General features: G+C 39.8%; 1 protein-coding gene across 10 annotated transcripts in view; it reads right to left on the bottom strand.

Annotated features, from left to right (window-relative positions):
• LINGO2 (leucine rich repeat and Ig domain containing 2) overlaps positions 1–23,511 on the bottom strand; it is a 2,046,252-nt gene that overhangs the window by 1,279,742 nt on the left and 742,999 nt on the right. For 8 of the 10 annotated variants that reach the window (XM_089678066.1, XM_089678070.1, XM_089678068.1 and 5 more), the window contains exon 4: positions 9,018–9,058. The exons of the other annotated variants lie outside the window; for them this stretch is intronic. The gene's annotated coding sequence lies outside the window, so the exon portion shown is untranslated. The remainder of the gene's footprint in view (positions 1–9,017; positions 9,059–23,511) is intronic. 10 annotated transcript variants of the gene reach the window in all.

Genomic DNA, 23,511 nt, shown 5'->3' on the forward strand with positions numbered 1-23,511 from the left:
AGCACTGATCACTGTATTAGTGTCATTGGAATGTCAGTGGCAGTTAGTCAGTTCCCATCCAGTGTCAGCATGCCCACCACAGTCCCACTGTAAGTCGCTGATTGCCTGATAACTAGTATAAAAAAATAAAAATTTCAGTATATATACCACCATTTGTAAACGCTATAACTTTCACGTAAACCAATTAATTTACATGTATTAGGATTTTTTTTTAGCACAGACATGTAGCAAATTTATGACGAAATTAGATTTTAAATTTTTTTACTGGATATGTTTTATAGCAGAAAGTAAAAAATATAGTTTTTTTTTCAAAATTGTCGGTGATTTTTTGTTTATAGCGCAACAAATTTAAAACGCAGAAGTGATCAAATACCACTGAAAGAAAGCTCCATTTGTGGGAAAAAAATGCACAGTGTTACATGACCGTGCATTTTCAATTACAGTAACACAGTGCCATATCGCAAAAAATGGCAAATCCTCTGGAGGGCAAGTGGTTAAAACCTGACTAACCTTCCATTACTTTTCCCAAAATGAAAAAAAAAAAATCTTAGTGTTTAGATTTAAAGTGGATAGCTGCTACCTACCTACCTACAACCATATTAGATATAATAGCGAATATAGTGAATTATACAATACTGACAACATGTATTATATTTATACATTATTCTTAATGTATGATTGAACTTAGTGACATAAGCAAAAAACCCCCGTGATATACGTTTATTATTTTTATTTGATAATTACAACATTAAAAGTATATGTAAAATCACATACAAACGACATATTCCTCTTATTTGTTCCTCTTTGGTCAGTTTAAATATACCATTTAAAACATTAGTAAGTTAAAAAAATACATTTTGATCTTGCAGAAATCCTGTGAGCTGATAACTACCTCTTCATATAACAACTGTACTATTTGTTTTAGCAAACGAAATGTCATTCTGTTAGGGTTTACATTTACTACATTTACCTACTTAGCATTTTATGTATATACAGTATTTTTATTATTATGCATACTACTTGAAACTTTTTCTTCAAAAAATTCCAGTCAAAAAAAAGTATGAAGCTTTTATCTATTTATTATTATCACATATGATAAACTGATGGGAATGAGACTTTTAGCACCAGTATATGATACTGCAGCTGTGCACACCTGTATGTGACATACATTCTTTGGTGCACATTTCCACGATCATGCATGTTCATGGAATTTTTGCAATTTTAAAATGACCTTGTAAAAACAAAGTAATAGGTTTAAATAAAAGTTCCCCCATACATACACACGCATGTACTCACCCCTGTTGGGTCACCATGTAGAGCTGGGTACCAAATAATCCAAATGCTAGGTTCAAGCATCATGATTTGGCTCCACTGGGTTGATAGGGAAGCGAGATAATGCGAAGGAGATAAGCATCAACAGGAGACAGGCTATCAAGTGAACCATTGATTGTACTCTGAATGAACAAAGCACAGGCTCAGTTTAAAGGATAAGTTCACCTTTGGGAACATGTTACGTTCCACCCATTTTCAGACATGTAACATGTTCTCAATGCTGCAGCTGCTGCTTGATCCCCCCTTCCCCCCACTCTCTGTGACTGTAGTACAGGGAGAAGTTCCCCATATCAGCTGTCAGTTCAGTGCAACCATGCGGGATCCCGCTCACACGGTCATGTCATTCATTCACAGAGTTCTGTGAATGAATGAACTACAAGTCCCTACAGTCTTAGAGGCTGTCAGCTTGTAATTCTCAATGAATTAGCATGGTGCTTCACAGCGGTAGTTCCCTGATTCTGCTTTTCAGTATATCTGTCAGTATATATCCTTGTCCGTACATCATGTACGGGCAAGCAGAAATACTGACAGGTCTGCAGGAGACCTGCATGGCATCAGTGATCTGCTGATCACTGATGCAATGCTTTTCAGGCTCTTGCAACAAAAAATAATAAATGCACATTTTTTTACCTGCAACAAAACTTAGCATTCATTATTTTTTGTCAATAGGTGAACTTATCCTTTAATGTAAGCATGGCTCTACTACCTGTTGACTTTACTAAGATAATCTGCAATCACATTCAATTATTATGATGGCCTTAGGTTGATAAAATGTACAATCTTTCTGAATGGGTTAATTTTGTGACGTTTCACTGACTTGTTGAAAGCCAACCCATGTATCTAATAGTATACCCTTCATTAAAATCATGCTCACTTCTTCCTCTGGCCACTACAGTGGATATACAGGACAGTATCTCAGAGAAAAGAAAAACTATTTCATGTAACCCTCCTTATATCTCAACTAGCACTTGTTTAGCTAGTAAATTGAGAACTATTGCATTGTCAGTTGGCTGGCTGCAGGTGTTCTGTTATCTGAAGGACATTTATATTCAAGGCGGATGGCTCGGCAGCTCATCCACAATAAACTATTTTTGATTAAATCTGTTGCATGTCTCTTGAAATATTAAACTGATAGACACTTTAATACAATAAAAGATATGATCATGGTTCATCCTTTACTTAAGTCTTTAAATTCATTTCAGCTGGATGTGTCCAACATATACTGTGATGGAAAATGACAAGCTATTAGCATTTTTTGAACATTCCATCCATGACAATGGACTTACAGCTGTATCGAGCTGCTTACAGGGATAGGAAGAGCGATAACAGTAAATATTTAATAATGTGTGTCGTAGCCATGTATACGTGTAAATTGTTTTTATCACATATTGTTGAGAATTTTTAAAAATTATCTCTTTATAGGGATTTTGTTCTACAGTTTTTCATATTTGATACAGCTGTCTGTATATGCTGAGTTGGAATACAGAACATGATGAACACAGCACGACTTTAAAAAATACTTGCAACTTACCGTATTTTCCGGCGTATAAGACGACTGGGCGTATAAGACGACCCCCTACTTTTCCTTTTAAAATATAGGGTTTGAGCTATACTCGCCGTATAAGACTACCCCTCTTCCAACGCACACCAAATAAAAATGAAAAAACATCAGATTTGATTTCAATATGGTATGCTATTTCAGTATGGTATTCCAATGATGGGGTGCTATTCCTCCCACTGACACTAATGATGGGGCACTACTCCTCCCACTGATACCAATGATGAGGCACTATTTCATCCACTGACACCAATGATGGGGCACTATTCCTCCCACTGATACCAATGATGGGACACTATTCCTCCCACTGACACCAATGATGGGGCACTATTTCATCCACTGACACCAATGATGGGGCACTATTCCTCCCACTGATACCAATGATGGGACACTATTCCTCCCACTGACACCAATGATGGTGCCCCATCATTAGTGTCAGTGTGTGAGGAATATTGTCCCATCATTAGTGTCAGTGGGAGGAATAGTGCCCCATCATTAGTCAGTGGGAGGAATAGTGCCCCATCATTGGTGTCAGTGGGAAGAATTGTGCCCCATCATTGGTGTCAGTGGGAGGAATAGTGTCCCATCATTAGTGTCAGTGGGAGGAATAGTGCTCCATCATTGGTGTCAGTGGGAGGAATAGCGCCCCATCATTGGTGTCAGTGGGAGGAATAGCGCCCCATCATTGGTATCAGTGGCAGGAATTGCGCCCCATCATTGGTGTCAGTGGGAGGAATAGCGCCCCATCGTTGGTATCAGTGGCAGGAAAAGTGCCCCATCATTGGTATCAGTGGGGAGAATAGTGCCCCATCATTGGTATCAGTGGCAGGAATTGCGCCCTATCATTGGTGTTAGTGGGAGGAATAGAGCCCCATCGTTGGTGTCAGTGGCGGGAAAAGTGCCCCATCATTGGTATCAGTGGGGAGAATAGTGCCCCATCGTTGGTGTCAGCGGGGGAGGAATAGTGCCCCATCATTGGTGTCAGTGGGGGGGAATAGTGCCCCATCATTGGTGTCAGTGGGGGGGGAATAGTGACCCATCATTGGTGTCAGTGGGGAGGAGGAATAGTGCCCCATCGTTGGTGTCAGTGGGGGAGGAATAGTGCCCCATCGTTAGTGTCAGTGGGGGAGAGGAATAGTGCCAGGAGTGTCACAGCATGGTGCTGCTGCACACTTACTGGCCACTCCCTCACTCGATTTTCGTGGGGCCACTCGGCTCCGCCTCCTCGCTGGTGATTGGTTGCCTGTGTGCCTTTCCAGTGCTGGCGCCCAATCAACGGTGAGGAGGAGGAGCTGAGCGGCCGAACTGAAAGAAAGAGCAGCCGCGCTTCCTGGACCGGATCGTCATGGGACCGGGACGGGAGCCAGGTAAGGTACAGCAGCCCCCTGCCCGCCCCTGTACTTAGTGTCCCTTTCGCCACCGTGCCGCCCCTCAAAAAAGTGCCACCCTGACACCGGCTCGCCGTATACCGGCGTATAAGATGACCCCCGACTTTTCAGAAGATTTTCATGGGCTAAAAAGTCGTCTTATACGCCGGAAAATACGGTACTTTTTTTAGATGTTTTATTTTGGTCCCCCGGCAAGGGTAAATCCTAGGTAGTTCTCTTTGTTTATGAGGTACTGGGCATCTGTGCTTACCATAATTAACCCTTTCTGTACTGTGCAGGAAGATCTTCATTATCAGGTGTAACTAGATTTGAACACTGTTGGGTTGATTTACTAAAACTGGAGAGTGCAAAATCTGGTACAGCTGTGCATGGTAGTCAATCAGCTTCTAATTTCAGATTGTTCAATTAAACTTTGACAATAAAACCTGAAAGCTGACTAGTTTCTATACAGAACTTCCTAAGATTTTGCACTCTTCAGTTTTAGTAAATCAACCCCTCTTTATCCTAACAAAGGATTAACAGTTTAGAGGCTGGGCTTCTGGATTGTATGTTAATGAGGATGAACTTAGGACATGTTCATTCTAAATTATTAGAGTGTCTAACAAAATCCTTGCAGTCAATCATGACACCTTCTCCTTAGAAACATCTAAAAGGTAAAAAATACACTATATGGCCAAAAGTTTTAGGACACCCCTCCAAATCATTGTATTCAGGTGTTTCAACTATCTCCATTACCACAGGTGTATAAATTCAAGCACCTAGGCATGCAGACTGCTTCTACAAACATTTGTGAAAGATTGGGTAGCTCTCAGGAGCTCAGTAAATTTAAGTGTGATACCATGATAGGTTGCCACCTGTGCAATAAGTTCATCCGTGAAATTTCCTTGCTACTAAATATTCTACAATCAACTGTTAGTGGTATTATAACAAAGTGGAAGCAACTGGGAACAGCAGCAACTCAGCCATGAAGTGGTAGGCCACGTAAAATAAGAGAGTGGGGTCAGCGCATGCTGAAGCGCACAGTGCACAGAAGTCACCAACTGTCTGCAGAGTCAAAAGCTAAAGACCTCCAAACTTCATGTGGCCTTCAGATTAGCATAACAATAGTGTGTAAAGAGCTTCATGTAATGGGTTTTGCACAGCCAAGCAGCTGCATCCAAGCCTGACATCACCAAGTGCAATGCAAAGTGTCAGATACAGTGGTGTAAAGCTCACTGCCACTGGACAACAGAGCAGTGGCGCTTCTCTGTCTGGAAATCCCATGGACATGTCTGAGTTGGTGGTTGCCAGGAGAACGGTACTGGCCTGACTGCATTGTGCCAAGTATAAAGTTTGGTGTAGGGGGGATTATGGTGTGGGGTTGTTTTTCAGTGGTTGGGCTTGGCCCCTTAGTTCCAGTGAAGGGAACTCTTAAGTTGTCAGCATACCAAGACATTTTGGAAAATTTCATTCTTCCAACTTTGTGGGAACAGTTTGGGGATGACCCCTTCCTGTTCCAACATGTCTGCGCACCAGTGTACAAAGAAAGATCCATAAAGACATGGATGAGCAAGTTTGGGGTGGAGAAACTTGACTGGCCTGCACAGAGTCCTGATCTCAACCCGATAGAACACCTTTGGGATGAATTAGAGCAGAGACTGGGAGCCCGGTCTTCTAAACCTTGTGGACAGCCTTCCTAGAAGAGTTAAAGCTGTTATAGCTGCAAAGGTTGGGCCAACTCAATATTGAACCCTACAGACTGAGAATGGGATGCCATTAAAGTTCATGCTGGCACGCGTCCCAATACTTTTGGCAATATAGTGTATGTTTTTATTTTATTCAGCTATGCTGTGTAAATGAGAACACATAACAAACATATAGTGGAGTTTTCACAAATTTACTGCAAAAGTGTCATAATAAAGAAATAACTTTCTTATTTTTGTTAATACAGTTGCCCTCCTTAAAAATGCAGACTGTGAGGGTTGATTTACTAAAGACACATAGGCTGTATACTTTTCAAGGGAATGTTCCCTTAGCTTAGTGAATGTGGTAAAAACAGTATTTTTGTTTGCAAATGGCTAGATGATGAAAGTCAGATATCATTGTTACAATAATGATGGTTTCCCAATTTACTTCATTGATTTATTGGTTTGTAGCAGTAATGACAATTTTTGTTATTTATTCCTTTTGCTGCCACCAATGTAGGGTTTACATTAGCAGCAGTGCGGGGATTTGATTGTAAAGATTACAAAATTACTATCAGCTTTCAGATGGAAGTGATCCAGCAGTTATACAGTCAATAGATTGTCTCCAAAGACCCCTAGAATGATCATTCCCCCCATATGACCACCCCACCATGTTTGTATGCAAACAAATGACAGTGTCATACCCTTTTAACCCCTTCAAGCCGGCGCCTCTTGGCCCTTTAACCTCCCTGGCGGTATGATTATTTCAGATTTTTGGTGCTGAAAGCGGTACCATTATTTTGCATGGAAATATGTAGTTTTTTTATTGTAGGCTGTAATATTTAGGAATAACTCACTGAAATCTGTCCGAACAAGAGTCTATTAAACATCCCGGGTATGATAAAATTTGAAACACAAAATCATAAATTATAATTTAATAAATAATCATAAAAAACAATAATATAATAATAATACATTTAATTCAATAATATAATCAAACCGAAAACACTGAAATGTGAAATATAGCGCCAAGTTCGCACATCACTGAGCAAAGTCGCAAAATCGTTTTCAGTGTCTGATGACGAATTTCCCCCACGAATCATTATCACTCAATTCTGCAAGTGGTTCTGATTTACTATCGCTGTTCTCTAGCTGATCTAAACTGCTTTTGACCTAAAGGGACACTTTTTGGACGCCATGGACGTTTCTCAGTTTCCAGGCAGAAAGAACAGACAAAATGCAGGCAGGGCACAGGACAAAGCACTAGGGACAAAATGTATGTGAAATTGGTTGAGACAGCAATGTTTTACTATGTAAAATGTAAAAAAAAAAAAAATGACATTTTAAAATTTTTAAATTTCCCGCCGCCGGCGGCGCCCGTACGTCCGACGTCACAGGGACAGGACACAGAAGCCGGATGCCGGCATCGTCCGGAGGAGATGGCCGGGGACGCTGCAGGGGACACATCGCGGGAGCGCAGGGTAAGGTAAGGGAAGAACACATGCCTGAGCAGTGCCGCATGGTATTCCCGAGTGTAGCTCGGGGTTACCGCTCTTGGTACTGAAATGTTACCCCGAGCTACACTCGGGAATACCGCCAAGGAGGTTAAGGGTTCCAGAAGCCGGGAGGCGGGCGGGGTTTAGGGTCATGTGACTGCCGTGATGCGCCGTGACGCGCCGTCACGTCGGTCACATGATCGGGAAAGGTCCCGATTGGAAGAGGAGATCAGGACCTTTCCGTGAGTACCGGACATGCGTGCTGGGAGCGCGCAGGGCACGTGCTCTCGGCACATATGTCCCTTTTTAATAGAACACAAATGTGCTGCCGCTCGGCATCTAGGCCCAGACGTCGGAAGGCCGCACATTTGTGTGTAACCGGCGTGAAGAGGTTAAATAATACAATATATAAACACCCCCATGAAACACTTTTACTGTGCATAGACATGTACAACGATGAATAAAAAGCATACACATAAACCCATAAAATCATAAGAATGAATAAATGCATGTTAAAAGAAAGAAAATCATGTTTTATTTTTTAGAAAGTTTTAATTAAAGCTGATGTGCAATAATGCTTTGCATGCTTTCTTTTATGCATAATTGATGGAGTTGTATTTCAGAGTCTGTGGAAGCTGCCAGTGCCTTGGGAGATTTCAAGTTTGGCTGGATGACCCCTTTTTTTCTACATGCTATATTTAACCCCCGTATCCTTTAAGTGTTGTTTTGTGTGTGGGACCCACCAACAGCATATGTACCAGATGTTCATCTAGGATAAGTTTCTGCTATAAATGAGGGGAATCTCTGGCCATTTTTTGTTTGCAGAATAACAGAAGTAAGTGGCCAGGAGCTGTCATTTACCAGCAATTTAAATGGTATTTATTTTTGTAAATATTACATTTGTTATAGAAGATTGTATACTTTGTACAAATGTTCTACTTCATAGGAAGGTGCAGGGCATCTCTCAAGATTGTTATTTAAATGTATTTTGCATTTTTAATTTTCGCATGTATTATTAAAATTGCTCTGCAAACAAATTGTTAACTTTTTTGTTGCTTTAGAACATATCCCCCAGCACAATGCTCTCAGTTTCTCATTCCCTTCATTTTACAATCCTTTGCCTATCAGCCTAGAAAATAATCATTACTGATTTCTAAGATTCAGCTCCTATTGATTTCAGTGGGGTTCAGATTCCACAAAATTTTGCTGAACAACCCCTGAACAGAACCCAGATACATTTAGTTCATCACTAGTCCTTCATAAACCTAAGCTACAGACAAGCATAAAAATTTAAGTTATCATAGTTATGTGTTCACTACAGTTAATCAAGTGCATATTCACACTTATGGGTTGTGGCAGCACATTTTATGTGCAGTGCATTGCTGTGCCATTCACCCCAGCACCTTGTACAGTAGAGCACGCCGCATTGCAGTGCACCGCAACGAATAAACCTTGTGTTGTGTTCCCTTGTGTTATGAAAAAAAAGGGTCATATACATTTTTTTTTCATTTACTGTGGTATGCTGGCAGCCCATAATAATGTAATAATAATAATAATAATAATAATAATAACCACTTACCCTTCCAATAAGTTTTAGAATGTAGAAACCAACAGAATCTCCTGGAGAAAATTACAAAAACACAGAGAAAACATACATGTTTAGGAACGGTAGAAAAAGTCTTAAATATTTATTACCACTAAAATGTATCAAAAGTGAGTTGAAAAAAAAAATTATGAAAAAACATGCTGATGTATACATATACTGTAAGATTGGTATTTACGTGGGAAATAATAATAGAGAAACAACAGTAGGGGTGTGCTATACAAATGCACCAAACCCACTATGACCTAAAACGCCCCTTTTATTCATAACTGTCTAAAACTCATAATGTAGAAAATGAAAGGAAGTCATAAGAATGCCAGGTGTACTGTATACCCTTATAGGGCAATAGGGAATTAGTGCAAAAATAAAAAATTATGGAACAGATATTGACATGTGCTTTTTTAAAACATGCTTTATGCACTGTACACCCCTGATGAAGCCTTGCTTTTAGGCAAAACATGCTGGGTTAAGGGATTTTTGTGGCTTTTGATTATTTTTCTTTATTTTTCATTATGGGCACTTATATTTATTGGGACAATATAGATTTAGTTGTAGGAGGAAAATGAAGATTGTTGTGGACTAGTGGAGATAGTGGATTATTATGAGTGCATTCTTTTCCCAGGGTACTGTGGTATTTTTGATGTTAATGGGCAGCTGAGCCTTTTAGTAACCACAGTAACCTTCAGTATTAATTAATGCCTTTGTGTTGTAGTATGTGGCCAAGATACTGACTACCCTTTACACATCTTCACTCAGACAGAAATACAAAGAAATACTTGCTGTCTGGTTGTTATTTCCCTATAATGAAGGCAGTTGTATATCTGTTCCATCATTTTGTATTTTTGCACTAATTCCACACTGCCCTTTAATGTTTTACACCTGGATTTATGTGACTTCCTTTCATTTTCTACATTATGAGTTTTAGACAGTTATGAATAAAAGTGAATTTTTAGATTATAGTTGGTTTGGTGCGTGGGTATAGCACAACCCTGCTGTTGTTTCTCTATAAAGGTGAATTTTCTAGAGTCTCCACACCTTTCAAATTGTGTGTTCTTTTCTGTTTGACTGTACAATGTCACCATTTTACTCCATCTACAACATACTCTAGTGTACACTTTAATGAAAATGTAGTAAAAGAAATACAGTAATACAAGCTGTCAACAAAAATTTCCTTAAATAACCATTAGTGCTTTCATTTGTCATTACCATTATTTTTATTGTACAAACAGTTTTGCACTGCCATATGAGATTTCAGAAGCTAGTAAACAATTATACATATTTCATTTCAGTCATAGACATTAATGAACTGTAATAAATCCATTGAGCTTGCAGGTTTTATTGTATGAAAATAAAACATAATTTATTAAAATTACTTTATTGTTTATTTCCTAAACAATAAATTCATAACTGCACTAATATCAATTATGAAGAAATGGCAATGACAGCTCTGTAAAAAAAAGTGGTAAACAGTGTATATTAATATGATATTACTGTAAGTAAAATGAAAACACATTATTGCAATTAAAATAACAAGAAAACACAATTTGAAAACAAACACTTAAAGTAAAGCCAGAACAAGGAATGTTTTATAATATAGTAGCGTATTCCTAAAGTTCAATTCTTTGGCATCTTATATAAATTTTATATATATATATATATATATATATATATATATATATATATATATACAGTATACACAGTGCTCAGCATAAATGAGTACACCCCAACAAATTTGTCAGAAAACCTTTACTTTCCTTTCAGAATCAACATTTTCTATGGGACACTATACTATAAAATACTCCCACAAATGCAGGCCATTGATTGGAAACAAGATTTGTTAATTTGCACACACAAAAAAGGATTTTTCCTAACAAATTCATTCAAGATGATGTTGCAAAAATGAATACACCCCAATGAAAGTCTTAGGAGGAAAACTAAACTTTAGACAACAAAATCCTAATGAACAAGAATTCAACTGGGACTAATTATTCATTAAACAAGTGTCCAGGAGACAGTTGATTATAAAAGGGTGTTACTTAAAAAAGAAAACCCCTCCCCATTTCATGCTGTCGGCAATGGCACCACATGGAAGAGAAATGTCACAAGGACTGAGAAAGAAAATCATTTCTTTACACAAGAAAGGTGAAGGCTACAAGAAGATCAGCAAAGCTTTACTTATCAACCAGAATACTGTAGCAAAAGTGATACAAAAATGTAATAAACATGGAACTGCAACCATCTCACATAGATGTCCACGGAAGTTTACACCTTGACAGGAACGTCTTCTGATGAGAAGGGTTGAAGAAAATCACCATGCAAGTTCACTGCAGTTAGCTACAGAAGTAAAAAGTGAAACTGGGGTGATTGTTTCCTGTGACGCAATACCATTTACACTGGAGGAATGGCATGCATGGGTGTCATCCACAAAGGAAGCCTCTCCTAAAGCCCAAAAAGCTCCCCAAGATTTTGCCAGGGCCCATGCTAGAAAAGAAGAGGACTACTGGTATTCTGGAGGGATGAGACCATCAAGTGTTTTTGGAAATTATGGCTTCAAAACTGTATGGCCTCGCAAAGGTGAGAAGTAAAAAGAAAAATGCATGATGCCTACAGTGAAACATGGTGGTGGCAGTGTCATTCTGTGGGGCTACATATGTTCTGCTGGTATCGGGGAGCTGCATTTCATTGATGGTATCATGAATTCACAGATGTACTGTACTATATTGAAAGAGAAGATGCTACCATCACTATGTGCCCTTGGTCGTCATGCACTTTTCCAGCATGACAATTATCCAAAACACATCTAAGGCCATTGTTGCATTTCCGAAGAAGAACAGGGTGAAAGTGACTCAGTGGCTAAGTATATCTCTCATGATCTGAACTGAATCGAACACCTACAGTATGTGGAATTCTGAAGAGACAAGCTGAGCATCACTCTCCATCCAGCAGCCAGGCTCTCAAAGAGGTCATTCTTGAAGAATGGAAAAAGATCGATGTTGCAATATGTCACCAACTTGTTCATTCCATGCCTAGAAGACTTGGTGCTGTCCTTACAAATCATGGGGGTCATACAAAATACTAGATGTAGTAGTTTTTGTTGTGGGGTGCAGGGGCGGACTGACAACTCATGGGGCCCATGGGCAACAAACTCAAAAAAGCCTATGAAAAAGGTACCAGGGGCATCTCATGGGGCCCCCTACTGACCCCGGGCCCTCGGGCAGTGCCCAAGTTTCCAAATGGTCAGTCCGCCCCTGGTGGGGTGTATTCATTTTTGCATCAACTAATTTGAGTAAAACTGAAGGTTTTGTAATCTAAGTTATATTATTAACCTTACTTTTATGTAATGAACTAAACAAATTCTATAAAACTTTTTTGTAAAAATTTGGGAAATTGTTCTTGTGTTCATTGAGATATTGAATAAAATCTTACTTTTTAAAAGGGGTGTACTTATTTATGCTGAGCACTGTATATTTGTATATATACAGTATTCACAGAAGTGAGTATACCCCTCACATTTTTGTAAAAAATGTTTTATATGTTTTCATGTGACAACACTGAAGAAATGACACTTTGCTACAATGTAAAGTAGTGAATGTACAGCTTGTATAACAGTGTAAATTTGCTGTCCCCTCAAAATAACTCAACACACAGCTATTAATGTTTAAACCGGTGGCAATAAATATGAGTACACCCCTAAGTGAAAATGTTCAAATTGGGCCCAAAGTGTCAATATTTTGTGTGACCACCATTATTTTCCAGCACTGCCTTAACCCTCTTGGACATGGAGTTCACCAGAGCTTCACAGGTTGCCACTGGAATCCTCTTCCACGCTTCCATGATGACATCACCGAGCTGGTGGATGTTAGAGACCTTGAGCTCCTCCACCTTCCATTTGAGAATGCCCCACAGATGCTCAATAGGGTTTAGGTCATCTTGGAGGTGTGTTTGGGGTCGTTATCATGTTGGAATACTGCCCTGCGGCCCAGTCTCCGAAGGAAGGTATCATGATCTGCATCAGTATGTCATAGTACATGTTGTTATTCATGGTTCCCTCAATGAACTGTAGCTCCCCAGCGCCGGCAGCACTCATGCAGCCCCAGACCATGACACTCCCACCACCATGCTTGCTGTAGGCAAGACACACTTGTCTTTGTACTCCTCACCTGGTTGCCGCCACACATGCTTGACACCATCTGAACCAAATAAGTTTATCTTGGTCTCATCAGACCACAGGACATGGTTCCAATAATCCTTGTCCTTAGTCTGCTTGTCTTCAGCAAACTGTTTGTGGGCTTTCTTGTGCATCATCTTTAGAAGAGGTCTCCTTTTGGGATGACAGCCATTCAGACCAATTTGATGCAGTGTGCGGCATATGGTCTGACTACTGACAGGCTGACCCCCCACCCCTTCAACCTCTGCAGCAATGCTGGCAAAGACAACCTCTGGATATGACCCCAAGCACGTGCACTCAACTTCTTTGGTCGACCATGGCCTGTTCTGAGTGGAACCTGTCCTGTTAACCCACTGTATGGTCTTGGCCACTGTGCTTCAGCTCAGTATCAGGGTCTTGGCAATCTTCTTATAGCCTAGGCCATCTTTATGTAGAGCAACAATTCTTTTTTTTCAGATCCTGAGAGAGTTCTTTGCCATGAGGTGCCATATTGAACTTCCTTTGACCAGTATGAGAGAGTGAGAGCAATAACACCACATTTAACACACCTGCTCCCCATTCACACCTGAGACCTTGTAACACTAACAAGTCACATGACATCGGGAAGGGAAAATGGCTAATTGGGCCCAATTTGGACATTTTCACTTAGGGATGTACTCACTTTTGTTGCCAGTGGTGTAGACATTAATGGCTGTGTGTTGAGATATTTTGATATATATCTGTATATATAAGTATATACAGGTGAAACTCGAAAAATTAGAATATCGTGCAAAAGTTCATTTATTTCAGTAATGCAACTTAAAAGGTGAAACTAATATATGAGATAGACTCAATACATGCAAAGCAAGATAGTTCAAGCCGTGATTTGTCATAATTGTAATGATTATGGCTTACAGCTCATGAAAACCCCAAATCCACAATCTCAGAAAATTTGAATATTACATGCAATCAATAAAACAAGAGTTGTACATATAACGATATCGGACCTCTGAACAGTATAAACATACATATGTACTCAGTACTTGGTTTGGTCCCCTTTTGCAGAAATTACTGCCTCAATGCGGCGTGGCATGGACGCTATCAGCCTGTGGCACTGCTGAGGTGTTACGGCAGACTAGGATGCTTCAATAGCGACCTTCAGCTCTTTTGCATTGTTCGGTCTCATGTCTCTCATCTTTCTATTGGCAATGCCCAATAGATTCTCTATGGGGTCCAGGTCAGGCGAGTTTGCTGGCCAATCAAGCACAGTAAACCCACGGTCATTGAACCACGTTTTGGTGCTTTGGCAGTGTGGGCAGGTGCCAAGTCCTGCTGGAAAATGAAGTCAGCATCCCCGTAAAGCTCGTCTGTGGAAGGAGGCATGAAGTGCTCCAAAATCTCCTGCATTGGCCCTGGACTTAATGACGCACAGTGGACCAACACCAGCAGATGACATGGCTCCCCAAATCAACACAGACTGTGGAAACTTCACACTGGACTTCAAGCATCTTGCAGTGTGCCTCTCCATTCTTCCTCCATACTCTGGGTCCTTGGTTTCCAAATGAGATGCAAAAGTTGCTGTCATCAGAAAAGAGGACTTTGGACCACTGAGCAACAGACCAGGTCTGTTTTTCTTTAGCCCAGGTAAGACGCTTCTGACGTTGTTTGTTGTTCAGGAGCGGCTTGACAAGAGGAATATGACATTTGAAGCCCATGTCCAGGATCCGTCTGTGTGTGGTGGCTCTTGATGCACTGACTCCAGCCTCAGTCCACTCCTTGTGAAGGTCCCCAACACTTTTGAATGGCCTTTTCCTGACAATCCTCTCCAGGCTGCGGTCATCCCTGCTGCTTGTGCACCTTTTTCTTCCACGCTTTTCCCTTCTACATAACTTTCTATTAATGTGCTTTGATACAGCACTTTGGGAACATCCAACTTCTTTTGCAATTACCTTTTGAGGCTTTCCCTCCTTATGGATGGTGTCAATGATGGTTTTCTGCACAACTGTCAGGTCCAGGGGCGGACTGACAACTCATGGGGCCCCCGGGCAATAAGGGATCATGGGGCCCCTGTGTCCTTGCCCAAACTCAAAAAAGCCTATGAAAAAGGTACCAGGGGCATCTCATGGGGCCCCCTACTGACCCCAGGCCCTCAGGCAGTGCCTGAGTTTCCAAATGGTCAGTCCGCCCCTGGTCAGGTCAGCAGTCTTTCTAATGATTGTGATTCCTACTGAACCAGACGGAGAGACTATTTAAAGGCTCAGGAACCCTTTGCAGGTGGTATGGCTTAATTAGCTGATTAGAGTGGGACACTTTGAGCCTAGAATATTGCACCTTTTTACAATATTCTAATTTTCTGAGATTGTGGATTTGGGGTTTTCAAGAGCTGTAAGCCATAATCATCAAAATATGACAAATCACGGCTTGTTGCTTTGCATGTAATGAGTTTATCTCATATATTAGTTTCACCTTTTAAGTTACATTACTGAAATAAATGAATTTTTGCACGATATTCAAATTTTTCTAGTTTCACCTGTATATAGTTCTAGGGTGGCAAAAAGGGGATGGGGAAACGTAAGGAGGGCGTTTGATCTTAAAAAAAAGCAAATTAAAAGGATTGCCTGTGGAAAATAAATAAAGAAGGAACAGTAAGAAGTTGAAAAACTATGAAAATGATGAAAGTCAAAGACTAATAACTAATGTTGCAAGGGGAAATAAGAAAGGCAAAGAGTTAAGAGAGAGGGGAATGGGGTGGCCTGTGTGGTATGGAGGGCTGGAGAAGAGAAAAGTGGACACAACAGGGGAAGGAAAATCTTAAAACGATAAGAGATGGAATATATAGAGATGGGATAGGAAGTATAGAGATAGCTAAAACTACAAAAATCAGTAGAATAGATATGCAAACACAATGTCTCTGATCAATTGTTTGATATTTAAGACTAAATTGCAATTCCAAAGTTAATTTATGTGCTGCTGTGTGAGGACTGGGAGCACCGGTATATTCCCAGGGACTCTGTGACAATGAATGAGAATGAGTTTTTATAAAGTCTGAATAAGGGCACATATATATGGGCATAGAAGCCTAACTACATGGTAGATGGTTTGCAAACACTTGCATGCCAGCCAGTGCACAATAGATGCCTGGACTTCTGGACTTCAGTGCCTTCTTGCTCATCTGTTACTGGACATGGCTTATGAATTCACTCTATTCAGAACTGAACTTGGTGTATCCATAGAGTATTATCAGCTGTACACTTGTTTACCTGATACAGCACCCCCAGGTTGCAGTCTTCAGTGTCTCAACCCTGACACTTATGCCCTTCTGTTACCCCTGTGACCCTGAATTTACTTTCAGGGATGCTTGGACACTAACTGTTCAAAAGACCACCCTCGTCATCTTAGGCTCTACATACAGGTACGTGACACAACATAATTCAATATTTCAACTGGAGAACTGCTGCAAAGCTACACCAGTCAACAGCTTATATTTTTGTTTTAGTTCCCAGTTTAGCATAACTTCTGTTGCTATTAGGAAAGTGTATCACTCTCCTTGTTGCTTTTCTTTGTCTTATATTATGGAGGAAGAGAACCCCAAGAAGGTGGGTTGGAGTATTTAAAACTTCGAGATGGGCAAGAAATGATCCAGAAACTAAGCAGGTATGTCTCACTGATGGAGTCTGCAAATATATACAAGCCAGTGGGTAACTCAGATCATCAAACTCAAATTCGATTGAAAAATTGAACTTGGTAAAACTAAATCTATACGTTGACCCAGGGGCATGGGGGTTAGTTACTTCAACACGTTTATATACATTTCATGAAATAAAGGGCAGAACAGAACATTTTTTACTGAACATACTGTTTTCTTCTTTTTACAGACCTGGCAGTCAAAAATGCTTAATATGCAGTCTACAATGTTTGTGATTACTCCGTGATAGCCAACAAAATTAATGTTATCACCCCTAAAGGCAAAAAGATGTGAAACCCTCACTTAGATGTACTGTGTACAAAATAAATGTAGGTATGTTTAGCAAGATACTATATTGTTTTCCATTTATATAAGTGTCAGCAAAGAAACTCAATTTTTGTTACAATGTTACAACCAATTTTTTTGCTTCACAGTTAATCACTGCAGGAGAAATATAAGCTTAGACTTAAAAATAATGTCCACCTTGATAGCGGCTTACTGAACAAGAATTTTATGGTGGCTGTTTTTTTCTGCAAAGCATAGAAAATGTTCTAGCCTTTGATTCTAGAGAATAATTATCAATGTGCATCGGTGAGTACAAGTCAAAGCTTTCCATTTGACTGTAATTATTAATCTTGTTAAGTATCACAGCCTGTAAAGACAGGTGTCAAAGTAAATCCTCACAATAGGAATTTATGGTCATGATTACTGGATCTTCACCATTATAAAGGGGCTGCTTGACAGCAATCATCTGGCCTGGTATAAAGTAGTATCATATATTAAGAGCACCCATTAATCAATGACATTCATCAGAAACATACTGATGTTTTTATACCAAACTTAACAATGTGCTAAAATACAGAGCACTGATAATGAAAGTGTGTGTGTGTATTTGCGTGCATGTGTCTGTGCGTGTATATAGATATGGAACAACCTATGTCAGTATGTTTCAGTTAAGCACATAGCTATTCTTTGACCATACATGCATTATCTGTCACCAAAAAATGTTAACTGCACTTAATGGTGCTTTGAAGAAGCTGTGAATGTGTATACAGTGAAGGAAATAAGTATTTGATCCCCTGCTGATTTTGAATGTTTGCCCACTCACAAAGAAATGATCAGTCTAAAAATCGAATGGTAGGTGTATTGTAACACTGAGAGACAGAATAGCAATAAAAATTTTTTTTTAAAAATGTACGTCTAATAAATTATGCACTGATTTGCAAGTTCATGAGGGAAATAAGTATTTGATCCCCTATCAATCAGCAGGATTTATGGCTACCAGGTGTCTTTCATACAGGTAACAAGCTGAGATTAGAAGCAGTCTCTTCCTCTCAACAGTGTGGACGTCCTACGTCTTACGTCACTTCAGCTGTGGAGTTTCTGATGCTGTCCTGGATGTATTGAAAGTCGTGATAGCCTTCTGGAGGCAATACACAATGCTGGTTTTTATTCTATCAAATGTGAGTGGCCTGGTGTTTTGACATTATTGAATGCTGTGTGTTACAGTATTACAGTATATGTGTTTTATTTTTTCCTACACTAATTTGGAGCCTGCCTGGGAGGAGAAGTTTGGAGGTATTAGAAGGTGGATTAAAGGTCTCATGTGGTGGAGTGGAGTTCTGGAGGCTGAAAAGAAGGGTCTAGGATCCCTAAAATACCTAAAAGGAGTTCACTTCACCAGAATCTGGTGAGTGCGGTATATGTTGGTTGAAGCACTGGTTCGTGGTGGAAGCACACTTCTTTTGAACAAAGACTTTCTTTTGGTGTTTTTTGCTTTTATTATATTTTTTGTTTTTTATTTATTTTTGTGACACTTTATTTACACAATCTTTGGAGTGGGACTATTTGTTTAATCTATTTGCTTTTATTATTTGCACTGTTCATGATGATTTTACATTTTTTGGTGTTTATTTCACTTGTGTACAGCAGCATTTAATTTATTTATTAATAGGGGTTACACAATATTTTGGCGCTGGGGATTTATGGTTATACATGTCAATTTTTAGGACTGGAGGACCTCAGATTTAATCATATGCATTTATTGTAAACCTGGCATAAACATCATTATTTTAAACCAATCATACAATGAAAAACTGCATAATTCAGACAATATCTTCTGTGAACGTAATGCACTGTAATTATGAGCAGACCAAAAGTTAAAGAGAATTGAAATAATTTTGACCATCAAAGTTGCGCCACTGCTCAAAAGCATCCTGCTATAGTCTTACTGTGGTATAGTTCAGTGCAGAAGCTCAGAAGTCCACCTTTGCTCATGTTCGACACATATATAAAAAAGTAACCAGGCTGCACACTAGAGATGTAGAAATATTTGGTGAGTTTAATGAGAAAGCAGTAAGGACAAGTAACACACAGAGGCAACTTCCTATTTGAGGCCACTCTTCTAATGCATTTCTACAGGGATAATTCATGGGGACTGTCCCTATGACTAAGCCCTGTAGGAGGTGAAACGTGTTAGTGGCACAGATAGTAGTGTCATCATTGATCAAACATGGCCATTGACTATTTTGAGCAGAGATGTCAGTGCTATCCCCACCCCTTTTCTTATGTAGCCAGGGGTTCTCAGTGACATTGACAGTTGCTAGGGATGCAGCATGTGTCTGCATCCATCGATAGTGGGAAGCTGTCATATATAGTGTTGGTAGAAGACCAAACCATTGGTTCATCGCTACTATCCACAACATTGCATGGAGTCTCCACAGAAAGTGATGGATCAGGGACAGAAAGGTATAAGACTGACAGGGGTGATGGAGGCAGGGAAAGCTTTATTACATGAGATATAGGCCTTCTGTGCAGTGACAGTTCAAATTATTTGACTATTGGTCAGTAAGAGTACTTATCATAATAAAAGACCAGTAGGGAGGCTAAATAAGTGAAATTATGGGGCCTGGCTCAACTTTGTCAGTTTAAGTTAAGGTTTGCATATACTGTAATTCAGTTGTCTATATCTCTAGACTTACTGGTTGTTTTCATAAGCACTTTTCATTGAGGGTGAGTTCTGCGTAAAGTGCAATTTTATTATCAGCCCAGTTTCAAGTACTCGAGGTTACATTGAAGCCTATCTAGACCCAAACAGATTAGATGTGGCGGCTGCATTTGTTTTCATTTTCTGGCTAAGAACATTTTTAGAAGGTGCATAAAATACTAGTTGATCTTGACAATAATGTACTGTCATTGTCATATCTTACAATATATATAGTTACGTGTGTGTGTGTGTGTATGTGTAACTAATGTTTTCATATTCCTGTACAATGTGTTCACTAACATCTAAAAGTTTTTTGCACCTATCTATACTCCCCACTGACACCACCAACTGTGGAAGCTCTTCTGAGCTTAAAAGAAAACAAAAGCAACTTATTTTATGCCTTAAGTATATTACCAGTACCATCAATCCACCATGTCATGGAGAAAAACAAAAGTAGATATTTTTGAAGGTCAGCCTGTGCAACTACCATAGCTCATTCACCAAGATACAATGGATACAAAAATTACCCATGAAGGGATAGGAATTGTGTTATTTGCAAGATTATCGGATGAAAATGAAGGGAAAAGCATGAAGAAAGGAAACCTAATGCAGCCCCACATGAAAGGACTGATAAGCTGCAATATAATACATTTTAATTCTTATTTTAGTTTAGATACACTTTAATGTCCTCCTAACCCACAAACTGCCAAGGACCTCTGATCTATTAAGATGCAAAAAAGAGCAGCTTAATTTGGTGTATGCATTTTATTTTTAATTTTTTTCCTAATTTCTATCCATGATGGATCTAATTTTTCTGTTCTCTAATGTATAAAACCTGAGATCTTGGCAGTATTTTGTATTTTCAGCTTTTCTTTCATATGTTTTTGCAGACATTCCACCCACTCTGTTGAAGAAATATTAACTTATATTCATTTAATGCATGTAAATCAAGAACCTTAGGCAGCACAATCCATCCTATAGGACTGACTTCAAAGTACTTTATAAAATATTAAGTGGAGAAAGATGGAAAACATAATGCACTTAATAGATCATTTAAAGGATCTCTGCTGTCATCCACAGTAGGACACCCTTAAATTCAAGGTAATACTCAATATCATAGTAGTCCAGTGCTTTTTAAAGCACTTTCCTTCGTAGGTTAATTATTGATGGAAATATGGCAGGTACCAAAATAAATATAAAAATACCAGAGGTCTCTCATATCAAAGACCCAGCAGTCTAAAGTATAGCTTTTGATATTGAATACATTTATTCATCCCATAAGTCTTATTACAGCAAATTCTATTCTCATGATTTGTATTAACTCTATCAAAAATAAAACCACTGAGCTGTAAAAGAGAGTGAATGCAATGACTGGCTACGCAAAAATAACTTTAGAATCCAGTTTATTTAGGGGTTTTAAATGCTCTCAAAATATTGTAAGAAGTCCAAAACAAAAGGCGTTTTATGTGAAAAATCCATTATTACTTTTTATTGATTTTTGCTTTTAATACAAAATCCATCAAATAAAAATCACAGTGATGGAGAAACATTATGGATACAACTTGGATAGTAAATGCTTCACAGAATTAGTTTTAAAGGCAAACTATTCAAGAGAGGATTTATTTAAAATCTGAATATGCCCACAATGTTTCCTTGTAAATTTTTATGTATTTTGTATGAAAAACTAAAATCAATAAAAAGTAATAAATGATGTTTCACATAAATAACTTGTTTTGTATGTCTCACAAGCCTGAAAGATTATACAAAAAACATTACTGAAAGTTCATAGTTTTATATAATCCTGGCTGTGGCAGATTCCCTTTAACCACCTGCTGATCACTCACAGTAAATATACAGTGAGAGGGCGGCAGGTGCAGGCATGCCCCCTGCTGACCCATGCTGTCATTGGCTACAGCACAAATTTGTCATTAGGTTTCAACCAATGATTGTTGCCATGAACCTGATGATTGGCTGTTGCCAATCACAGGATGATCCTGTGTCTTGTTTATAAACATAGACACAGGCTATTCCTGGGTCTACCCTTCCTGCATCCTTTTCTGTTCAGGAAGAGAAGAAAGCAGGACCACAGTGAGTTTAAGCAGTACATTTACACTTAGACACATTTGTTAGACACATGTAACCCCTTGATTGCCTTACATTAATCCTTTTGATCACCCTGTCACCTAACCAGTGACATAAGTATATTGTCATTGTACAGTATTTTTACTGATCACTGTATTAGTATAACTAGTGATGTCAGATAGAGTCAGATAGTGTTAGAGTCAGTTAGCATCCCTCTGAGCCAGGGCCAGTTAGTGCTAGATTGCCTGCCACACTAGCAGTCACACTATAAGTCATTGATCACTGCCATCAGTATCTTGGTCACAAACAGAACTATACTAGTGCCCCAACAAGTGCATTCTCAGTACACTTTTTCTGATAACTGCCACCTCTGATACATTGTGCACAAACCCAAAGCCTTATCAGAATGAGGCCTGATCTCTGCTAGCACTAGCAGTTTTATTTCCAGCAGGCAAGTAGCCCCTAATTGCTAGCCAGGAGCTCTTTTTCCTATAGTTGCCACTAGGTACTTGTAAATTTAGTGCCCAAAATGTCCCAAAAAGGTACACTAGTAAGGAGGCCTAGAGGATTTTGAGCATGACAGATGAGAGTGAAGGGGAAGCCTCACTATCAGGATTTCATCTCGGAATATGTACCTGTAGAAAGCCTCAGCACCCTGACAGCTAGCTCAGATGATGGAGAAGAGGTCCTTGCTAACATCAGATGTTCCAGATCTCAGGTTGCTGCAGTGATAGAAATGTATGTTTATTCTCATATGCAGCAGAGTGCCAGTACTAGTGCTGCGATACTTTTTGGTTATCTGGTAAGCACAAATGGAGTAGTATATCCTGGCCTTTTAGACACCAGCATCGCAGTATCTCATGTGGCCATCCCTAAAAGTACAGTACAAGCTTGTGAGGTGGCTAGCACAAGTAGTGAAATGCAAATGCAGCCACCAAGAACAGGTCCACAGAGCCAATAGTTGCCTTTCAGAGTTGTTTGCAAACCCTAACCCACAGTCCAGCCCAGTGTTCAGGTGAAAACAATGAACTTAACAACAACACTTGATTTTTTTTAGCTGTGTCAGACACTGCCCGGCGGGGCCTCTAGTGATCCACAGAACGGGATTCTCCAGGACGCGGAGCCTAAGTCTCAGTCTGCCTTTTCACCAGAGCGCCTGATGGTGTGGAAGGACTTGGTGCAAGACTGAAACCAGGTCGTGGCCCCTGAGTGCACCCAACTGCAGTAGAGGGGTCCCGCTGAGGGTATGTGCCAGGGGTGAGCCTGATTTGAAGAGGCTGACAGGTCCAGGTCTCGAGCGGGATGGATGGATGACAGTCAGGAGTGAGCGTGGTCAGACTAGCCGGGTCGGTAACGGTGGAGGCAGGTAGGTACCAAGCAGTAGACGGAGAGTAGCCGGGTCACGAGTCGTGGTTCAGCAACGGGAGGTCCAATAATAATAATAATAATGACAGGCAGAGGAATAGTCAGGGATGAGCCAGGGGTCAGAGCAGGAGAAGGTCAACACAAATCAGGACAGGCAGGATCGGCAACAGGGAACGCACTTCAGAAACACAGCTACAGGAGCTAG

This window comes from Staurois parvus, unplaced genomic scaffold (assembly GCF_062004578.1).
Source record: "Staurois parvus isolate SC_StPar_1 unplaced genomic scaffold, SC_StPar_1.0 ptg000198l, whole genome shotgun sequence".
Lineage (NCBI taxonomy): Eukaryota > Metazoa > Chordata > Amphibia > Anura > Ranidae > Staurois > Staurois parvus.